The sequence below is a fragment of the Apteryx mantelli genome, chromosome 6 (assembly GCF_036417845.1).
Source record: "Apteryx mantelli isolate bAptMan1 chromosome 6, bAptMan1.hap1, whole genome shotgun sequence".
Taxonomy (NCBI): Eukaryota; Metazoa; Chordata; class Aves; order Apterygiformes; family Apterygidae; genus Apteryx; species Apteryx mantelli.
The window spans coordinates 7,267,972-7,283,975 of record NC_089983.1 but is presented as its reverse complement, the minus strand read 5'-3'; the positions used below and the strand labels follow the sequence as shown (position 1 = coordinate 7,283,975).

Here is a 16,004-nt window from a genome sequence, read left to right as displayed (position 1 = left end):
GTATATAATAGAGGGAAAAAAATAGGTTAGCGTCATGATTCATATCAGAGGTTAAGTCCGAAATGTGCAGACGCGATATTTATGTTAAGCCTTATTCAGTATTCTACTTTTATTGAAGTCGCAGGGCCCTCTTCTGTTCCTTTATCCTCATATAGGCACTAAACTTCAATCAAGTTGTCTTCTAATCTTCTTACTGATAAGCTTAATGAAATCCTTTGGGCCGCACAAGATGTTTTTTTTCCCCCCTCTGGCATTTCTATGCGGGCGGTACGGGTGTGCATCCGTCTCGGGAGAAGGCAGCTGCCTGCTCAGCCAGGCCCCGGCTGCTCCTTCCTCGGAAGGGAGCGCGCGGTGGTTCGAGGAGCCTTCATCACGATTTTGAGTGGAAGGGAAAATGAGATATAGTCCAAAGTCATATTTTTCGCTGGTGTTTTGTAAATGATTAATTCTCCAATTGTTTCAAAGGCCTCATCTCCGAGCGTAGCCTCCCTTTCGGTCTAGCAAAAGGTCATCGCATTCTGCATTTAGCAGTAGAGGTCTGTGAATAAGATATGTTGTTTCGGTGACCTGAAAGAGCAGGAACACAGTGGATGGGAGAAACTGTGAGCAGAAAACTTTATTTAGCAGGTACGGGAGATTGACTTGCGATTGTAGCTTCCTAATCCCCTTGAGGTAAAAGCTAGAGAAGACATCAATAGATTTTTAGTACAGGATGTAATCGAGTGCTTTCGAACACTGATAAACTGAATGATAAATATTTTACATCTTTTCACTAAACATTGATTTCTGAAGCATTTCCATGAAGTCTAACGTTAAGGTACAAAGTGCCCATTTAGACTGTGTAAAGTTCCTCTCCACCTTGAGGAGGAAATGAGAAGGAAAACAAGAATGGCTTGTTCTGAAGTTTTAGTGATAAGAGAGGAATCCAAATCATTCTTTATTTGAACAACAGTGATATGTGTTTGACATACGTGATACAAGAATTCAGAAGGTTTTGTAGAGCTTTTTCGGGATGAGTTAAACTGGAACCTGCAGTCACCCACAGCAGTAGAGACAGCAGCTTCCAGCAGCTCTCTCTGTTGGTGCAGGAGCATTCGCGTCTTCCTGGAGCATCTTCCAGTGCCAGAGCCGGTCAGGGTGGCTGGAGCAGGTGGGTCACCTCATCCCCACCGGGGCAGGCAGTCGGTTTCTCCCGAGACGGATGCTGCCCAGCATAGGGGATTGATTTCTTAAGTTTAATGAGTTTGTATTTCAAAAGTTGGTGCTTTGTCTCAAGATTGTAATATTGTACTATCTCAGTTTTGTCTTATTTTTAAAATAGTTAAATGAGTAATGTAAATGTTTAAACATTAGCTATAGTGAAATTGCAAAAATTAAGGTTAAAGCCTAGACTCTAGACATTTATGCTAATTGTGCTTACAGGAATAGTTCCTTTGATGTCAGTAACATTCTTTTCTTAGGTGACTTTTTTTATAGAATGAATATTGTGATCTCGTGAAAATAAGGAGTGGCATTAAAATCTTTTGATGTTTGAAATAATGTTGCTTCAGTATTGAAATTTTATATTTATTAAAGCTTTAGGCTATCATAAATAAATGACACGTCAGCACATTGTTAATATAATTTTTCAAACACAGGGAATCACAAAATCAAAAAAGAAATGAAAAGTTCTGTACTGGTATTCTGTGAATATGATGTCAAACCATTTGTAGTGATAGAACATTTTAGAAAATCATTTAAATTTATAATTGGTTCTGAACAGCTTTGAATCTTTGAGTATGCCGGAATAAGTGCTGAACATAATCCTATTTGATGCTTGCAGCAAAAGCAATAGCAGCTGAAAGCTTAGCCATTATTTCACTGAGTGGCGTCCTTGTTTTCATGTGGCTACTCACCTGATTCCTGTTGTTGAATAGCTGCTGAATTTTCATAGCTTTTGAGATGTCAGTGCACTTGGTTTCAGTTTATTGCCAACAATTACCTTTTCTAAATATATTTTTTTTTAAAAAAAAGGGGGTTATGTTGAGAGATGGAGACTCAATTGAGAGAAATGCAATATATATAAAAAAGGACATGCCGTTAGAGCTAGATAACAATAGGTTAAGACATCTGAGGACACTATAGTCTTTATTTCAGATTTGTATGGAGCATATACTGTGCTTAGTGCTTTTATCAATCTCAATATGTATGTCCATTTTTTCCTAAACAGTATTTTTTTCATTATGGCAGTCAATTGCTATTCTTTTCCTAATTTATTTAAGAATTTTTAAATGAGCAGCTCCAAAGGGATACAAGGGTTGTGGTTTGGATTTGGAATATTATTTCATTAATTTGGTGTCATAAATTAAGGAAGCTATTATCATAGATGCAGAAATTGTTTCTTCACTTCTACATGGAAAGACTCTTTCCAGAGGGAAACCCAGTTTAAAGGGGCGACTTAACCACTGTGTGTTGGAAAAAAAGTGGTTAAATTAGACGACAGTCTAATTTTTATTTATTAGCAGCTCGTCTTGAACTGGAGGCAGGCTGTGCTATTGATCACTTTGGAAACTGGTGAGGACATTTTGAAGCAGGAAAGATTCTCTCTTTATTCATAGCCGAAGGAGAAGATGCACAGAATGCACTCAGAATGCACAAATTCTAAAAATTAAAACCAACCAAAGAAAAATTCCAATCAGCCGAATTTACTTAGCCGCTGGAGTGTGTTTGCACTCGATTGAGACCGTGCAGACGAATGCACGTAGAGCTCGGGTTGGAAGAAAGGTTTCTTCCAGTTATTTGCCCTCATCTGGCGTTGAAAGGCTGATGTAAGCCTGTTTTAATCAATGAAAGCTAGTTTCTCCGGTGCTGAAGAATGGCTGTAAATCAGTTAATAAAAAACACGGCTGGGTCACCGTGAAAAATATAGCGTCATCTGAGTTTTTCCTGTGACTTTTCTGTGTGCAGTTCTTTGAAACAGCTCATATCTGAACTGAACACAAATGAGCTGCACAAGGCAGTTGGCATTCTACCTCTAAACAGGATTGTTTCCAACAAAACACTTAATTACTTATTTTTAAATAGAAGTTTATTCCCTTTTAAGTAATTAAAACAAACCAGTACATTAATCATACAGTTGTTTTCTGTCTACAGAGGCCCTGCTTGTTTAGGTGTCTTAACATTTTTAACAGTTTTTCTTGTGTTTAAAGAGCTTGTTTTTGTAATAACTACATAGTTCTTTCCTTTAATTTTTTTAATTAAAAATGTTTTACCCCATTTCTGTTTTTTTGTCCAAGAAGATGCATAATTTAAAAGTAAACTACAAAACAAGCATAACAAAGCAAGGAAATGTTAGGTAAAGATTAGGTCATGTTATTTATTTTTAGAATAGTTGATTTGTCCCTGTGATTCATCTGCATATAATTAGATTGAGTGAAATTTTGCACAATTACAACCTAGTTCTTTTAAATGTAATCTCAATTAGATTCTTCTGTCAATGAAGAAGAACATGAAGACTGTTCTTTCTTGGTCAAAATATTGAATCAATTTGGCATGGTGCTAAATTGCTTAACACCTATTTAGCATATGTTTATACTTGGCTTTACTTGTTTTTATGTATGTAACGCAAATACATTCTGCTATTTTTATCGACCTGCGAAAGTGAAAATCTGTTTTTAAATGCCATCCTCCAGATTAGATACAGCACTGAAGTGAGGTCTTCTGTAGTAACGTAGTAAAACCGGTCAGATCTTTTATTTTGAGATGAGGGTTTTCATCTATCTGCTCCTCAACTTTGGGCCTCTAGACTCCAAGTCATTTTTCTCTACCAGAAGATTCAACCTTTTGGCACTGTTGATTTTACTGGATCTATCAGTAGCTATTAGAAGAAACATTGAATTAAAATAATTTAATATAGCCTTAGTGCTTTTTTTGATGACTGATTAAGATGGAGACTGTTTTCTGCCTAATGGACAGGGCTCTCATTCTCAGTTTCACTGATCGTGATGGTACTGGAAGAAAAAACAAGTTCTTCAAGCAGTAAAGTTGTTAAACAGCAGGAGAGCAGCATTGTATCTGTTGTTGCTCTGAGCCCGGTCCCTTTTTCACCCATCATATTCTCTCCCCAGTGTCCCTGTTCTCTGACCCTTCTGCTGCCAAAGAAGCTATGGTCGTGGAGCCTGGTTTCTCCCACAAAATGTAAATTAAATAGCTCCCTATCCTACCAGCTTTCATAAATTGACATGAAAAATGAGCTGGCTTGGAGGAAAGGACTATTTTTATCCTTATATCACTTAAATTTTTTCAGCAGGATTACACTCATTTGTATTATTTTCATTAAATGCCAGAACCCCGTTGCTTATCATGCAACGCTGCTCTTCTGTGGGTCACCTGTGTAGATTTTCCTGATGTTCTTTTGGTGCCTTTCATATTCCACTTATGTGTCAGCTCAGCCGGTGGAGACAAGCAGCTTGGTATAAAAGTTAGCAACACTGATGCTTAACACGGATTTAATTAGGAGGTTTCAAATTAAAGCAAGTGAGTTAGAAAGGTGACAGTATTAGCTGGTAACTGTAGCTTTGGAGTTACAGGTAGTCCTTAACTGCTTTTAAGGATGGAGATCTTCATTGGTTAAGGAAGTCCTACAATCTTTCTCCTTTCTCAAAGATTTTAGGACTGCCTGTTGACCAGTGAAGACCTCAGATTTTACCTGGGTATGTTTCTCAGTACTTGTCTTCTAAGGAGGTTATAAAAGGGCTGGCAGTTTAACTCTGTGAGAAACTAGAGGTGTTGATTTGTAAAATGTGAGAGGCAGCCCATGACATGCAGTTGCAGTTATCAGATCTCTGGTTAAGTTCCTGTTGTCTGGATAAAGCCTTGAAGCATTTTCGGTTGAGTTTTAAAAAGTTAGTGTTTTTAGAAAGTCATAAAGATGCTAGGATAGCTCCAACATGACAGCATGTTCTTCAGATGGGTTTCAAATATCCTTTGCTGCACTGGGAGAAATCACTCTGGGTGTTTCCTAATTCTTCTTCTTCTTTTTTTTTTTTTTTGAATAAGTTCACTAGTTTTTTGTTATAGAAATGAATTTTTTTGGAAGCCTTTGGATTTCCATTTCTTTATAATATTTTTAGTGACTGGAGTGGTTGGCACCCGTGCCTGAAATTTCTAAAGCTGACCAAGTAGACAAGGTTGTGGGAAGGCAGGTTGGGCGAAGCACTTTTCCCAGCTCTTTCATCTGGGGGTTTAATGCATTGTGTGTTTTTTCTGAAAACCTGCTTACCTATGAGAAACTGAACGTGACCAATGTAACCAATGTTGGGTATAACTAGTGTTTTGATGGCCAAATGAAGAGAGCTATGGTGAATGCTGTCTAGCTGCTCTATCTAGCATTGTTTGTTATTTATTGTTTGTATTTTTTTTTCTTTTTAGTTGTTATTCCAAACCTGTGATGAAAAGGAAGAACCCTTCCTTGGCTTGTTTTTTTTAGTCTTTATTTTAGTGCCGTCTGTCATACTAAATTTTTATTAAACTGATAATCATACTTTCATGGAGGAAGCAAATGCCGATAAAGTGATGTGTACATGCATCTTTGAGACCTGTGCTGGACATGCTTAGGGGATTAAGGATTTGTAGACTGCTTTTTGCATAGTGATGTGGTGCTGCTGTTGCATGGTGCTGAGCTGCTAGGAGGAGTCGGTTCTGGCACTCAGATACCAGTTTCCCTTCCAGAAAAAGCGGCTGAGAGGCATGTTATGCCTTCAGCCAAATGCTGAACTATCAGAGTGCCACCAGACAGAGCCAAGTAGGAAATGTGGAAGATTAGAGGTTTGTCCCAGGCATGCATCTATGCTGTTGCGATGTCCACATAGCAATATTTTCCTTTCATTCCTCTTTAGTGCCCACCCAAAGACTCAAACCAAAAGTCCCCTAGGCAACTTCAGTTTAAAAAATCATTTGAAATTTGATCTGTACAGAGCCAGGAATGGTTCTGGAAAACTGTTGTCTATAAAAGCTAAAACCCACTCTAATTAGTTATACTGAAGGTCTATGCAGCAGAGGGCCTGTCTCTGACAGTGTCCAAAAATGGATGATTAGAGATAAGTGCAGGAACAGAGCAGCCAAATGATAAGTTCTCTGAACATTCTCCCAGCCTCTAAAAATATGTGGCTCAGGGTCTTCCTGAGCTAGGGGGTTGCTATGGAATTAATAAGCCACTGTGCATTTTCTCTTCCGTAAAGCTGTCTGGTCTCCCTTTGAGCCCAGGTAAAATTCGAGCATCTACCAGATCCTGTGGCAGAGTATTTCACAGGTCAACCACGTTACATGAAGAGCCACCTCTTTCTATCCTTGTGTGGTGGTGGATTTTTTTTTTTTTTTTGGTCTTTGTTACTGTGTTTGGTTGTCTGTAGTCCTTGGAAGAGAGCATGAACCGCTGACCTGTATCCACCCTTTGAAATAGCTTGATTGCACTCCATTAAAGGAAGACTGAGTATTTAAAAGGGACCATGACTATCTGTGTAGCCTACTTGTTTTTCTTTTAGCCTAATGCTTTCGGGCAGGGTAGTAGGAGCATGATGACTCTGATATGACTTGCACACACACATCTCTCATTCCTATTGCCTGTGGAGCTGGAAGTGACGTGAGTTTGACTGTTTCCTTTGTGAGCAGCGGTGTTGGCCAAGGTCACCTGGAGGAAGTGCTGGAAGACCTGTGCCAGAGATCAAAACCCAAGAGACCCTGTGGTGTGGTGCTCAGATGATACCTATGAGGCCAACAAGTAGAAGTGGAAATGCAAGTCAACAAGACCCCGCATCCACTGGTAATAGCTGTTTTGGCCTCTAGCACTCATTTTTTCCATGTTTTGCTTTGTTGGCAAGCATGGAAGTTTCTCGGATTCCTTTCTAACCCCGGGTTTCCCAACACTGGCACCCCGTAAAGTTTGGAAAATGTTTCAGTTCTGTTTAGTCAAGCCATGAGAGGGTGAGTACTTGTTACTTGAAACCCTGCTTGACAAAATAATTACAAATAAACCATACTCTGTGTGGGCCTATAACACAACAGGGTCTTGTCACACATCTGTGGAAAGTTTCCTGGATAATTAGTTTCTGGAAAGCATGCTCTGTTGACATGTGAAGTCCATTGGTTTAACAGTTTCAGCTCAGCATGACATATTGCATGTATTGAGAGGCTCTATAGACTACCTCAATGTCTGTGTCCAGTGTATGTGTATAAACTGGTGGGATGTAAGACCTTGGTTTTCATTTGGAGAAGCACGATCCTTGCGTATGGCTGCCAGGAAAAGTGAGATAAAATATTAGCAACCTAGAAAATGAATATTGACACAGGTTCCAGTCTGCATCTGGGTTTAATTGTCTGATCAAAAAATGAGATTACAGCTTTCCTGGTACTTGAATATTCCTTCTTTTGCATGTCTGTCGGTAGTTTTAATACACATTCAGCTTTCCTTTCAGGGTTTTGCACCGGAGGTTGACTTGCAGGTACCTTTTGTTCTGCTGGTTTGAGTACATGTTTCTACCAGGTGCAAAAAGCCTGGCTAAAATGGCACGGTGCACCTTGAGCTTAATGTATTATTATTATTATTTTTTTTTTTAACAAAACCCCCTAAAATTAGCACTTTTTTTTGTGGCAGTGAGCACATGACTAGTTCTGGGGGGGGCCGGCCACAACTTTGCTGCTGCTTCTCATGCAAGGTCGGCTGCATCCTGTCGAACTGCAGTTGGGCCCGTCTTGCCCCGCATGCGGCCGTGGTCTCTGACGGGTGCTGGCAGTGGCGCGGGAACACGGTGCCTCTTGCACATCCTCGCAGCCACAGCAGTGGCTTAACATTTTCTTAGGTGGGGTTCTAAAATAGCTTCAGTTTATACTAATATGAAATTATCAAAAGTTCTTTAAAAAAACCTTCTGTGGACGTTGTCTCAAATACTTGAATTTCCCATTGTGTTCTCGTAGTTTATATTTCGTGTTCTAAGCGTTTGGTGGAGTTTTTGTTGTGGGTATGAGGCTACTAGGTTGGGAAAATCCTAATGCAGATGGGGATGGAGTATTTACAGTGCACTGCTTGACAATTTAGTGAATATAGTCCATTCAGTATATGGGTAGCTGACTTCAGTTGACGCTGCATTGAGCTTTCTACACGTCTTACTTCTTCATGCTAAGGCTAAAATAGTATCATCATCTTTTTCTGGATTATTGCTGTCATTGGAAAATGCCACCATGAAGTGTTGGGAAATTTAAATGTATTTGGGGGGAAAGAAAGGAAAAAACCCACTAGATTGAATTAATGCAATATTTTAGTATGTGAGCTTTAAATATTGTATTGGATCTTTTCTTGTCTAACTTGACCAAAACATTTTAATATATAATACGTACATTCATGAGTTGGTCTTGTCCATTGCTGTGCCGTGTGCACTGCACAGCTTGAGTTTAATTTGCTTAGTGAACGTTTTCGTAGCGTACCAGCACCCTCTTATGGGCATTGTAACATTAGACAATTTTGTCTTTCAGGATGCAAGGATCAAAATCCTTTAGAGAAATGGGTATATTTTGTAAAGTAAAGGTAAAGATGGTGTTCCCCCATGTGTATTTTGGCAGAACATAGCCACTTGACTGACATATTCTGTTCTTTTGGAAATAACTTCTATGACTTGCTGAATATCAGGACCATTGTAGAATACCATATACATATATGTATATACATATGTACATACAAAAATATGTACATACAAAATATGTACATACAAAAATGTATTCACGTAAATATTTTCTACTAACCAGGAGGTTATTCGTAAAAACCAAAGCCATTCTTTTCCTCAGTCAGCAGCAGTGCAGGTTATACATATTTGTGGAAATCAAAAAGGAAGATTTCTCAAAGAATTACTCCTTCCCGGTATCCTGATCTTTCTTACCCCAAATCTGCCATCTGTTTTTCCTCCCCATTGCCAACAGCTGAGGGATTTTCCAGTTCTATAGGCCCTTGTGGAGACTGCAAGATGCTGTCAGTCATATCAGAAAACTGCTGTTTTAAAAGGTTAACATGAGGCGTTGCTTATACAGGTTAAGATACATCATTAAGATTGGTACATATACATATATACATATACGTCATTAAGATTGATGTATATGCAGTATGTGTTGTTTATCCTCATAAAACCAGAAATGTGTCCCTTTTAAGGTCAGAAGTTGCCAACTGTAATGCACTTAAAAAGAAAAATAATACTGATAATACTAACTGTCTTCCTTTCTTTTCTTTTTTTTTTTTCAGGTTGCAGAAGCAGCATGTGTTTCTAATAGCTAAAAAGGTAAGCAGACCATATTTCCCAACATGTAGTGAGATTCTTTTTTTGATGGGTGCATTGTAATTGCAAGTTGAAGGAAAGAAAATTTCTGTAGGTGCAGAGAAAATTCCTCTTAACTTTTAGAGTCAAATATTAAAAAAAATTACATTTGTACAAAAAAACCTTCCCAAGAAGATTGAATGAGAACAGTCTAAAAATTTAGAATATAGTGTCTTGAAGTACCTATTCCTTGAAATACCTACAAAAATGTACATATCTCTCTGACCACAAATTATTATTTGTATAGAATCCCTATTAATACATTGAATATGAAAAGCTGACTTATAAGACTTGAGAAAATGAAGCCTAGTTTGGACCCTCATGTATTGCAGCAAGTAGTACCTGTGTAGTTATTACTGGACATGTTGAAATGTTTAATAAGACTGTCAGAAAACGTGTGGTCCCTGATGCCTGTGTTAAATAGGGTCTCTCTCTTGCAAAGTTCCCTAACACTTTTCACGTTAAATTTTTGTATCTGTCTGTTGCTGAAAAGGAGTCTTGTTTTGTTTTGTTCAGGGTTTGAGCAAAGCTTGGTAACTCATAATAATGGGAAAGCAGGAAATATTTGCTGTTTATAAGACCACTCTACCAGCTTGACTTTTTTTGACATTTCTTCCAAGGAGACCTATTAACCACTCTTCTCCTTAGGGCTACTGGATAGCTGCAACTGTTTCCTTTTAAATTATGATAAAAATACTCATGTTACTCGGAGATCTGGGCTGCTCATGTTCCTCTCTGAACTGCTACCACGTCTTCCTCGGCAGCACATCTTAAACGTGTTGCTGACAGTCAGGGGTATCGGAGGTGTTTTTTCAGGAATAATAGGAATATTGTCTGTTCCATAATGCCGAGGACTGTAGGATCGGCGGTTAGTTTTAAACTATAATTTTATGCTTAAAATTAGACTTTCCGTGCTTGTAGTTAGCCAGCAGGAAGAACAGCTGTTGGTAGCTAAAGCAAAACTTCTTAAGAAGTTTATGTTCAAACATGGTTTGCTGTAGGATCAATCCAAGTTATTTCTAATTTTGGGCTAGTCTGTGTTGTTCAGCGTTGGGTTTAAAATCCGTCATTTCTGTAGTGTAACAGTAGATGGTGCTGTTAGAGCGTATTTAAATCATCTGAGGAGCTGGACTGCTCCGAGGCTTCTGCTCTCGGCGCTACCTGGGCGTCCTGGGGTGCAGCCAGGAGTTCTGCACGCGCTGGGTGAGTTTGCTGTGCAGAGCAAATGTTCAGGCTGTAATTAGTCCAGAGCAAATTCTAGCAGTTGCTACTAATTTATACTCAGTCTCGCTGCAGTGCAGAACTGAAAGAAATCTTGCTGTTGGCCTGCAATACTATCCTAGCTCTCAAAAACGGTATGAATTGCATGTGTGGAAAATTGCTAAGGGATTAAAAAATACTGTATCCAAATGTTTCTTGAAAGAGCCTATGAGGTAAGCTGATAATAGTCTCCAAATGTATAAGTAAATGAGACTTGTAAGGATACTTTATTGGGGCATGGAGACTTTTCAGATAATATGTAACAAATATGTAGCGAGAATCTTCTTTGTTCTGTGATCACCCTGTTTCAGTCCTCTTCTTTCCTCTTTCCAGAGCAGCTTTCCAACTCATCATCTGATTTGAAGCAAATCTGATGCGTAGGCAAAGGTATCATAGACTATTCCTATGAGTTTTGGGCAAAGTGCTGGGTGAAGGAAATATTTTGCAAGTGCTTTGAAAGGGCTACAGCATGGCCTCAAGCCTTTGGATGCTAGAGCATCTAGATAGGAGGAGACTTTATAAATGCCACCGCTCCAGGAGCTTCAGGTTGAACTTGCAATATTTAGCCACGCAAATCAGTCTACCACAAGCCACAGATGTACAGCAAACTAGCCTGGCTTCGTTCCAGCGCTCTATGTCGTAGAAGAGAAGGCAGAAGCTACTGAAGTTTTCCGCTCAGTCATACTGCCGAGCTCCTGTCCTCACTTGGATTAGTTTGTCTTTGTGGCTTTGAGCTAGGACACCTCAGCTGCTTGGTGTCTCTGTATTCCTAATTTAGTGATGCTGATGAGATGGAAGTATTCAAGATGAGTAGTTATGTAAGAGAATTCCCTCCTGCGGATTGCTTGTCCTTTGGAGTAAAGGCAATCCTGTTTCCCTTCGGTGCCTTTGTGGGTACCACTTCTGTGAAATACAGAGATTTTACAGGATTTACTGTTCCCAAGATATACATTAAAACTGAATGCTGCATTTTTGTTCTAGTTTCTAGTGTCTGCCTCCTTTTGTTCAGCATTTAACCTGCTTTGTTCTAATTTTGCAGACTGTTTGCAATATATTTACTGAGCGATTGATGAATATTTAATCTTAAGCATATTAAAGGCTGTACATTTTTATATCTTAGAATTATATTGTTAATATGCCATCTGCAAATGAATGCAGCAGGTCACTAAGTTTCTCTCCCGAGTGCACTCTGTATTTTCCTTACTCAGTATTCAGATCTTAGAGAAGCTATTCATCTGTTGAAATCTGTCATCCTTCACTGATTTGGCTAAAATTATCTCAGATCTTCTTCCTGAATCTGATATCCCGGAGTCACTTTGCTGTTTTGGGGAGCAGTGGTCAACAGAGTAGGTGATGCTTTGGAGAGAACTTAAACAGTCCTGCAGCAGCGACCTGGAGAAATATTTTTTCAGTCTTTATTCTATGTCCTATAAACCAAATATTTGACAGGTTAAGGCAAGTAAATTAATTCTTTAAGGCAAAATCACTTTTGAATTTGCAATAACAAATGTGGCAATTGTACCCTAGGAGGGAAACAGAAATTTGATATCCCTTTCATTTAAAATTTTTTAAGGCCAAGGTGATTGTTTTTGTTATCCAGGCTTAAAGAAAAAAACAAAACCCAAACTCTCAGTTGATCTTTTCACTTAATCAACGGTTGACATATAATTGCTTATTTCAAACAATTCTCTGGTGTCAGAAATAATACAGTTGCAACTAGGAAGCCTGTGCAGGTTTGCACTGACAGTATGTCGGCCATCCTTAGTTAATAGTTATACTAGTTATAACTGCTATAATAGTTATAACTGCTTCTTTGCTTGTTAATTGTGTTTATGTTCTGGGTGCTTCTCATACTGAATGCTTCCGATGCTCAAATACTGCTGCACCCTGAAGCTTCCTAATGACCACACAGTGCAATGCATACATACCTGTGGTGAGGAAAAGAAGGTGGAGAAAGTTTCAACAGCTGGAAGAATTATGGTAAAGGCATCTGAAGGGAGCCGGAGTATTCGAGACCCGTCTGACTGTTGAGAACAATGTTTCTCAGGCTGTAATTTGCGAACGGCTGGTGGATTGTGGCCTGCTCTCAAAAAGTAGCGGTTGTTGATGATGCATTGTTTTTATGGTCGCTTCAACTTCCGTGTGTCCAAATTTTTCTTATTTGAATGTATGTAGAGGTGAGGCCATGAGAGGTGTGCAGCTAAGCAAGCTGTATCACTGATGTAGCAACAGGAGTGCTGGAAAAGCGTGGCATGAAGGGAGCTGGCTGATCTCCTGCTCAAAACTGGGTGAGGATAAGAGTAAATATAGGCAGTAGAAAGGAGAACAGGGTGCTTGAGCAGACTAAGAAAATGTGTGGGTTTCGGGGGTGGAGATGTTGGTTGGGTTCTCATTCCATGTTTGTGTTTTTAAACTTCAATTTAGGAGAGTGGGTCTTTTTTACAAAGTATGCTGTTTGCTCAAAGGAGCAAATAAATTCCCATTCTCCTAAGGTTTTCCCCATTCTCTCTCTCTCTATGTATCAATGGTGTTTCCCTCAAGGCCGTGTAGATTGTAGCTACCTCACCCTCCTTGTCCTTTCCCCATCATGCACAGCTTAATGTGAGCTGAAATGTCAAACTTTGCCTGAAACCATTAGTCGGTGAGGAAGGGAACCTCCACATGTGGGTGTAAATCAGGTGTGGTCAGGTGGGAAAACGCCGTGCTGAAGCACAGCTTGTGCTCTGTGCTGACACTGGAAGTTGTGCGCTTCACTGAGGTTTTCTTGATTTCTGCCTTCATCTTGCAAGGATTGCGTAGACCTATGGGGATATCGCATTCCAGGGCCTGTTGTCAGACTACGACTGCTTTTAAGTGAGACTATTTCTAGTTTTGACTGGTTTGGGAAGCTGGTCCTAGATGGTGATGGGACTAATGTCCTCCTGGGCTTCTTGAACAGTGGTGAACGCATGATAGCGTGCACATGTATTGGCTGCTTGTTCCACCACAGTTCCTTTTTTAAATTGTGCAAACTGAGCATGAATAGTCCTTTCAGTATTTCTTCAACCTCAATGAAACAGTGCCCGTTAACATAGAAGCCTAAGGGGGATTTTAACTCCTGAAGAAAATGGGGAAATTTGCACCCCTTAGAACTACCATCTTAGAATACTTAGGTCCCTGATTTGGAGAAGCGCCAATGGAAGGAACAAGAAGGGGAGGAGTAGGCCACCTTGTTGGCAGGTCAGCCCAGTCACTGTGATGAGCTTGAATGTTGCTTTTGTTTAGTGATATTCTGCTAATTTAAGATGCCAGGGGCAGTGTGTTTTCCAAAAATGCAAGTCTGCCTGGTTGTCAAAATACAATTTTCCGTGCAAGTCATCTACCAAAACTTATTCAGTTCTGATCGTTTGTCCTTCAAAGAGCCAAAACCTGAGAAATGTGCTGAGAAATGAAGGTCTGTGAGGGCAGGTGGGAGTGACTAATCAGGGAAGTCAACTCACTCTAGTGCTGTGCTGAAGAAATTCGTGGAGCCCCTTGGTTAGTTTATCAGTTCATAGTGCAGTTCAGGGGGCCCCATCTCCTGCTGGAGAATGATTTCTGTCCCGTAAGGTTTTAGCTACCAACAGGATTAAAACATAGCTGCAACTCTTAATCTGTGCTGCTGATCCGTAGGAGCCACATTTACATTTCAGTTGGTTACTGGGAAACATGATCGTATCGCATTGCACAAAGTGGTATTTTTCTGTTTGCAAAAAGGCTAGAAAATGCCACGGTTGCTGTTGACTTTGGGAAGTCTGTTAGCAAAACTTGGCGTGCATGCCCACGTATGAAAAATGTGGGACTAAAACATTACTGTTTGAGATTTGCATATTTGTGTATACCTGTTATACAGAAATATATCTTGTGTGCGTTACTAGGCGTTATGTGAAATGCGTAACTAAGAGCGTGAGAAATGAGAAACAATCATAAAGCATGCTGAAGAAATCTTAATTTCTTGCGTGCAGCTAGGATATATAATGTGTTCCCCTTTTATATGCCTCATGTTTCTATGAAATGTAAAAGGCTGATGCCAGGCCAAAGAGCTTCCCTCCTTTTCCGTTTATTTTGAAAGCAAATTTGCCTTTCCACGTCTGGTGGTGATGCAAGACGGCACGTGAGGACGTCTTTGGTATCGTCGCCTGAGGAAAACGGTCCTTCCTTGCCCGCTTTCACTTTCAAAAATGTCTCGAAGGGTTAATTGTCACATGTGCCTCTTGCGGATGGTAGGACTCAACTGCAGTGTTGATTGTACCCTGCCGTTAATCCTGCAGTTTGATGAATGGACCTTGAATAGGTGAAAAGAGTATATAGTGGGGATGTAACACAGGGTTAACTGTTCTTGCTGCTGTGACTTGCTGGAATAAATCACTGTATCTGTCTGCCGAGTTATTAAGAGAGACAGAGTGAGATTTAGCGTGCCGGTGACCTGACCTGGCCGGGGACCGTGGCTCTCAGGCTGATGGCATCTCTCCTGACCGCTGCTTTCAGCATGGGGACTTTCTTCAGCGTTGTCAGGCGTCGCTATAAAAGGAGGCGTAAGAGACGTTCCGAGAGAAAAGGTAGTTATTTTTTTTTAATTGCCGTACTGTGAAAACAAAGTACTGAGGAGGTTTCATAAATGCCTCAGTGTAAAGATTTTCAGGTGAGGTTTGAGCCTTCGTTGCTAAACATGACTTCAATGTTTTCTGTTTGGATTTATAAAACAGAAGAAATGTTTTGAACCAAGTCTTTCAAAAAATATGTGAAACTTCTCTGAGCTGCAGCTTTCTGCTTTTTACTGTCATCTTTACAATAACAGTTGTTTCATCTGCCAGGTTATGTTTTTTATATGACATTTGACAGCTATATATGCTGTTACATGTTAACGTATAACACTGGATAGTCACTAAATACAGAGCTTTCCATATAACTTGTATCTAGTTCTTCTTCAATGATAAGTTTCGACCAAGGTAGATATTAAAAGGGTCCTTTACAACTTTTTTTCATGTAGTGACAATACAGAATATTCAAACAAATGAAACATGAATTATATCTGTGTTTGTCCTCATGTAGTGCATATTTGTTCTATCAAACATTTAGTTAAAAATCTTTCAAGGAGCCACTCAGGGAAACAAAGTCAAATACTGCTGAGTTGGCTAATACATTTAGAAGTACTTCTAGTGTTTTCATGCCTTTGGAAATACTCTGCAGGGAATAGAGACTTCAGGAAAATAAAAGGCTTAAAAACGTAAACTTGCTGTACTTTTTTATGACTATTTAAATTAGCATACAGCGTACTTTTAAATGTGATTTTTTTTTTCTGTGTTTGGCATAGCTGGTGTGTAATGCATTTAGAAAAGGAAGGTTTTTTGGTTTGGGTTTTTTTTTAATACTGCTTGTATTCTAAATATT

General features: G+C 39.5%; 1 protein-coding gene across 2 annotated transcripts in view; it reads left to right on the top strand.

Annotated features, from left to right (window-relative positions):
* The window catches only part of LOC136992339 (double-stranded RNA-specific editase 1-like), a 99,694-nt gene that overhangs the window by 18,820 nt on the left and 64,870 nt on the right, over nucleotides 1-16,004 (top strand). The window contains exon 2 of one of the 2 annotated variants that reach the window (XM_067298680.1): nucleotides 9,263-9,299. The gene's annotated coding sequence lies outside the window, so the exon portion shown is untranslated. Of the gene's footprint in view, nucleotides 1-9,262; nucleotides 9,300-10,908; nucleotides 10,983-16,004 lie in introns of those variants that run through there. The other variant, XM_067298681.1, reaches the window with a different exon arrangement.